Source organism: Cryptomeria japonica, chromosome 10 (genome assembly GCF_030272615.1).
Source record: "Cryptomeria japonica chromosome 10, Sugi_1.0, whole genome shotgun sequence".
Taxonomy (NCBI): Eukaryota; Viridiplantae; Streptophyta; class Pinopsida; order Cupressales; family Cupressaceae; genus Cryptomeria; species Cryptomeria japonica.
This window is the reverse complement of record NC_081414.1, coordinates 828,425,378-828,433,074: the sequence shown is the minus strand read 5'-3', so window position 1 is coordinate 828,433,074 and position 7,697 is coordinate 828,425,378.

Sequence of the window (7,697 nt, the reverse complement as noted above, 5' to 3'; positions counted from 1 at the left end):
ATTGATGTCAACACTTGTTGTTTTGGTTGTTTACCGGCTTCCAATAGGAGGATTGAATTGGGAAGATAATCAGTTGATTGCCACCGATATGATCTGGTTGATGGAATATGTTTGTATGGATGGTTCATATGCTTCTAAAGTATGTTTCAATCAGTTGGTATTGACTTGATAATCGGATGCTATCTTATGTTCTAGCAAGCTTGCCTTATTGGTCTAGCAAGGGTTTCACCAGTAGAGATTTATTGCAGATCATTGATGTAATGCTTAAGTGGTGTTGGTGCAGCTTCTAGAAGGGATTTAGGATGCTGATGGTGATTGTGTTTGTGCCTCGACTGATTTGTGTCATTTCTTTGGCATGTGTGGATCTAATTTAGGTCAGGTGTTATCTAGGTTATGGACCAATTTGCATGAAACATGTTGGTGGATCCTCCGATAAGCTTCCGGGATGTTTCATTGATTGGATGTTGTTTGTTAGGCCTTAGGCCGACATGTGTTATAATTTTATTTCAGTATTATTTAATGGATCTATTGTATTATCATTTGTGTGGCTGACCTAATTAGTTAGGTCTCGGGTTGGTATAAATGTATGTAAGATTTGATTGTAGATCAGGTGTGGATATATGGATATGGGAAAGGAGTGAATAATATAATAATCATTTGTGCAGAGGATTTGGTCGATCATAGGTGATTGATTTGGGTTTATGTAAGAGGTTTTATACCTTTGGTATTAAGATTAACCAAAACTATAATCTAGCATGTTTGATGCTATCATCGACAATTCTTCCTTTTGGATTGTCGTCCAAACATCTTGAGGTGGTTGACATCTCTGTAGTTAGTGAGACTCCATTATGATGAGTAGTGCGCTCTAGGCAGTGTGCCTTCCTGCATGTGCAAGCCCCTATTGTAATCGTATACTTGCTGCAGAAGTATCATCTAACTATGGGTAGGGTTTCCCACCATGGTTTTTCTCATTGAGGTTTTCCACGTACAAATAATGGTGTTATGTGTTATGGTTGCATGGTATTGATTCTCTAGTTTTCATTTATGCTTTAATGCTTAATCAGTTATACCAGTATAAGGTTTTAAGTTCTTTAATTCACATAATCTGTTAACAACTGATTCACCCCCCCCCTCTCAGTTGTTAATTGGTTATCCTAACAAGAACTTCCTTTTATCTACAGTCATATGATGTGAACATCCACTGGCAATTACCCATTCATCCTTGTCTTCAATTTTAGCAGCAAGGGCTTTCTCTTCAGGTATGGGATCATCTTCCTTGATAGCCAAAAATACCCATCCTTTCCATTGCCAGATCCACTAGCTGAATCTTGTGTCGGTTCATCATCAGAATCAGTCACACCTTCCTCATCCGCATAGTAGCATGATTTGTCTTTGTTTTTCCTGTACTTATGCTTGTTCTGATAATCATGGTTAGGCCTAAAAGATATTCTATCTCTTTCTTCAAATCTTGAATTCCTTTCAAGACATATAGATGCAAAATGACCTATCTTATTACATGCAAAGCATTTAAAAGGCAATTTTCCTTCATACTTACTTCTTGTCGGTCCTTTATGTACTCTTCTAGCAAATAAGGCTTCAAGTTGCTCAAACTCTTCATCTTCTTTTTTCATATCCTTTAGTTCCCTTGCATATAAAGCTTACCAATCACTCTTGCTAGTAGATGATGTAGATGCATGAAAAGAAGGTTCAAATTTCACAGCTCCAGAAGGTCCAAATTCCTCAAGTTCAAAAGCAAATAATTTCCCAACCAAGGTATCCCTATTAACAGAGGTGTTTTCCATAATTCTCAACTCATTAATTGTAGTAGCATTCATCTTATAAGCTAGTGGAAGATCTCTCAGTACTTTAGAAACTATTTCATCTTCACTTAGAGATCCACCACAACATTGAATTCCCAAAACAATCTCGTTAACTCTCTCCATAAAATTAGCAATCCTTTCATCTTCTTCCATCTTCAGGTTCTCATACCTCACCCGGTAACCATCAAGTTTAGAAATCTTAATAGTAGGGTCACGTTCATTCAGAGTCTCCAATTTGTCCCATATAGCCTTTGCAGTTGATTTGTCAGTTAGTCCCATTATTTGCTGATAAAAAAGTGCACACAAAAGGGCTTCTCTAGCTCTACAATCATTCTCAAACTCTTTATCTAGACCTGTCGGAGGAGGATTGCCAGATGCCGGATTAAATGATGTAACACCATTCTCAGTGATCTCCCAAATCTCGTTTCCAAGACATCATAGATGAGTCTCCATCCAAATCTTCCAAACCCTGTAATTTATTCCATCAAGCCTAGGAATTTCTCTCTGGAAAACAACTGCAGATGTATTTGATGAACTTGAATTGCTAGATGCCATAGGATCTTCCTCAAGCAGTTAAGCTTCTGCAGAGAGGACCAAGCTCCGATACCAATTGTTAGACAACTCAGATAACCAGAGGATAACTAAGAGGGAGGGGGTGAATCAGTTGTCACCGGATTAAAGAACTTTAAATATTCAAGACCTTATTACCGAAAAACATAAACTCAATACTAGAATGCATAAACCAAATACCAGAATAACTGATATAGAAATTAAACATAAACATAAATCACATAATAGTTACCATCTATTTATAACACATGACACCAAGATTTATATGTGGAAAATCCGGTAAAGGAAAAAAACACGGTGGGAAGCCTACCCACAATAAGATTATACTTCTGCTGTAAGTATGTGATTACAATATGAGGGCCCTACACATGCAGGAATGCCAACATCCTAGAGCGCATTACTCATCACAAAAAGGAGCCTCACTAACTACAAAAACATTGAATTACAATCCAAAAAGAAGAGTGAACTGCAAGGATAGCATCTCCTATGCCTGAGTACAGTTCTAGTTAAGCTCAATACCAAAGGCCTTAAACCTATCTTACAAACCCAATTTGATCGCCTATGATCAATCAAACCTTTTGCATATGATTATAACATTATTCACACACAGATAAAACTATAACCCACATACCATATACCCATGATCTACAAAGAGATCTTACATCATATTTATACCAACCCACGGCCTAAACAATTAGGTCGGCCACCAAAAAGATAATACAATAAGTTCATAACATAAACCTATAATCCAATGATAAACCAAGTTGGCGTAGGCCTAAAACAATGTAAACCAATACTTAAATCCCACTGGTAACATATCAGGAACATCCTCCAACACGTTACATAAACCGATCCATAACCTAGATAACACCGGACCCAAAATAGGTCGCCATAAACCAAATTCAACACCATCGATGAACTGGAACATGAACAAGATAACCAACAACATCCTAAGAGCCATCTAGAAGCTGCACCAACACCAGTTATCATGTGCATCAAAAGATATTCTACAAAGCTCTCCCGATAAAACCCTTACCAATGACCAAAAGGCTTACTAGAACAAATGATAGCTCCTGAGTCATCAAATCCTGAACCAACTGATCGTGATACACATCTGAATATCATGAATGACAAATTTAAACCAATTCCACAAACCAAAGCATACCGGATCATACCAGATCAATATCATAAACCAACCACTCTACCGGAACCAACCAGAAACCGATAAACAACCAAAACAACTAGTGTTGCCATCAATGACCAAATATCAATGCAACACATAATCAATTCCTTCAAATTGCCAACAGTTATATCAAAATCAAGATTGCACTCACTTTGGAATAAAACAACTAGTAATAAACTGATAGGCATCTAATAAATCATTCAAAAGACATGCAATCATGTAGTTCATGCGACTCAAAGGATCAACCTTAGACAATCGTACATCATCAATAGGAGATGGTATGTCGATATAGATATAAGGATCATAACTACTAGATGTACTCTTTGTAGGAGGAATGGTATCCTGCAAATGTAACAAATATCTCCCAACATGATTAGATGATATCTGATCAATCTGAGTCTCAATAGTCACAATGCTAGAAAAAATATCTTGTTTGGCATCATCAGCGACTGAATTTGTTGCCTATGCTAGTTCCAAACATTTTAGGAGAATGAAAAGGTTTGGACCAACTAATGCCCACTTATTAACGGGCACCGATGAATTAGGTGGTCTAAACCTATCACATAACCTAGCTCTCCCTTGCTCAACATGTGATGGAAAATCTATATAATCTACATCTTACTGTAAATGAAACTGCATATAATATTTTGTAGAAATAAAGTGGAAACTCATCCTTTTGCGGCCATCTATGATGAGCTGCCAACCATTTAGGATATATGAATGGTGTCACAAGTAGATCAATGCACCTAGTGATGACATAACCCCTAACTCTATCTTTTCCCAAATAATAGGGGAACATTATATGAACATGTACAGTAGAAACATCCTTAGAGATGGTTTTCCATCTTGTCCCACTAACAACACTACGAGAATGAGAACTATAAAAAGCTTCAAAACTCATATATCATCATAGGGATTATATGCTTGAACAATGTCAATCATATTTAATAGCTCATCCCTAATACTAAGTGCCTTATCCCTATTTGGTAGGACAAGGGTGTTCTATAATGTTTGTTCAAGTAGATGTAATGCATGTTGTAATGTGACAATCGTTTTAGCATAAAGTTGAGCCCGAGAATCACTGTCATCAAAAGGTAATTGACCAAATTGATTAGAAGTATGGTCATTGTCACGGTGAACACTACACATAGACTGATCAACCATGTGAAAAATATATGCATGTAGTTAAAGAGAAAAAAAAAATGTTTAATTTAAACTAAAAATTAAATACTATTTAAAATTTAGCTACATATGTGCACATGTATCGAAACTAATTAAAACATTTACAAAAATAAATAAGCATTTGAAACATTGTACAAAACTTTTTGAAAACTACATTATCTAATCGTTACATTACAACAAGCTTTCTAAAATTATATTTATTTTTCAAGAAAACTATTTAAGGTCTTTCTATATTTCAATGTATTTCCATTAAAAATATACAAATGCGAAATTGTTTTCTATTTAAAAGTTATAATTATATTATAACTTCAAATTTTCACAAATCATTAATTTACTTTATTTTAAAATTCTTAATAATTTACATGTTGTAATTAAGAGAAAACATGTATATATTTTTAAATGTTTAAATGAATTCTATGACTCACTAAGGCCAAGAAGGTACACTTTATTGTGTTGTCACCTATGAACATATATTTGAAAATAAATGAGTACTCCAAAACATTCTTAAGAAATTGATCAATTATATAAAGTTTGCACTCTATAATGCCAACCCTAATCTTAGGGTCCACCTTAAACCCTTTAGATGATAAAATATGACCTAGAGGTACTGTACTTCTTTAACTCCAAATACACACTTTGATGACTTAATATCATTTCTTATATAAGAGATTCAGTTGATGCATGTGCTAATAAAATGGAGGCATATGTTTGATCCTAATTTATTCAGATTATGTATTTTGTAAATGATAGGATGATCATACATGTGGTATTTAATGGTCATAAACGTATTTTGTGCATGGAGACTAGTCATCTACCAATTACTAAAGGGGAACTTGGGAATCTCTTATGTACTTGGTCACTACTTTGCATATTGAAGGTAGTCTTAGCTACAGATATTATTGATACAATTGGAAAATATATCAATTCATCAACCATTTGATAATGGTTAATAGAATTTAAGTAATCATTGATCAACCTAGATTAAAGAAATACTTGGTTTAGAAATGATAGTTAAATAGCTCATACAATTTTAGAAAAGTAAATGTGAGGGATTAGGGCACTTATGTCTAGAGGATAAGTGTAATGTAGCAGAGAATGTTAATCAAATACAAAAAATAGGCCCATGTTTAATATGTAAACTATATGAGGTTTTGTGCATGATTATGGCTTGTTGTAGGCCAATCTAACAATGTTAGATCACTTATGGATAGTTTGGATCTTTCTTGTAAAGGGTCACATGTTCTCCTAGTTTGACCTCCTTGATTAGACTAGCATTTCAATCATGAAGATGATAGAAACAATAATCTTAGACATGCAATTAATCTAGATGAGTTTGATGCAAATTAGATTATTTTTAGTGCTCCAAATTGAAATATTTTTATAATGGTTCTTCTTTGCAATGCACATAATTTTTCCATTGATGTTTGATTATATTTTCAATGCACATTGTATGCCTTTAGATACAATTGCATATCAATAAACCATACAAAATGTGTACCAAGTTGGCTCATGGTGAGAACGAAATAGGTAGGAGCCAAAAGAATAAATAATAATAATAATTCAAAATTTTAAGGGTCAAATCTACATGGTGTAGGATTTCTCCTACACCACAAGATTAACCTAGAACAAGGAAATGCAACTTTTAATGTATACAATTAATCTTTAGATATGGAAGCAATAATATGTGTAATAAATATTGAAACGTATGGGAGTATGTGTGGATACATGAATAAGATGTAGTCAAATGTATGAGAATGAGTGTAAATGGATAAAGGTGATGGATTAGAAAATGAGTCTAACTTTACACAAGAGTGTGTCATTTTATGATATAAGATTATATCAATTAATTATATCCTAGTTGAAATTTAAATATTGTGGAATATGTTTAAAAAATCAATATTGAATCTTGAAGGGGACACAAGAGAGGGAGGGAGGGAAGAAGTAAGGTGTTTTAAGCATCGTGTTTGTGTGTCACTATGTTTGTGTGTTTGTATTGGGTATTGCATCTATTATTTTATTACATAAGTTAATATTGTAAATTCAAAAAATATTTCATAAAACATACATATATACATAACAAAAAATATTTCGTAAAACATACATATATACACAATAAAAAACATTTCATAATTTACATACATATATGCATATTAATTTTTTAAACAACAAAGAAAAAGGAAGAAAAATAAATAACTAGAAGTTTGAGGAGACTTTGGTAGGCCCGTAGAGAGTTTCGGCTGAACAAGTTAAGCCACAACTACTAAATTGTGGGGGCCTCGATTTTGGCAGCTTTTATATAAAATAGTTTTGGCTAAAAGAAGTGTTTTGGCTGAAACTATTATGGCACGTGCCTCCCACTAGGCACCACGTGTCTACCACATGGTTTTGGCCAAAAGTGTTTTAGTCAATTTTTTTTTATTAGCTTGAAACATGACACAACTTTGTGCTTTTACCCCCATGAGTTTGCACATTGTGGGAAGATGTTAGGGTTCAATTTCGGCTTGCTCAGCCAGATCACCAAACTTTTGACACATTGGTGTTCTCTCTGCCTCTGAACATGTTGCACAAGTTGGGCATTCATTTTGTCAAGCCATGGTGGAAGGATTGGTGCTGAGATCCTGATAGCACTTTTTGCTATTATAAAGCGCAACTAGGATATTCTTGGCTTTGCCCGCATTTGCCAGTGATTCAAGTCCTTAATTTTAGTTGGCATTTGCAGTCACCTTTATTTGTTTGGCAACACCATTTTCAAATGGTTTGGTCTATTATTATAGAACTCAAGTTGGCTCATTTTGGCTGGTGTACTCTTTTCCAAGGCTTGCCCCTGGGTTCTCGACTTTGGCATTTGGGGGTTTTGGACCCTAGATGCCCTTTTTGCGGCCAACCAAAAAATTTGAAGCACCTTTTCTGGTTTTGTTACAGAGCTCAATATTTTTGGATAT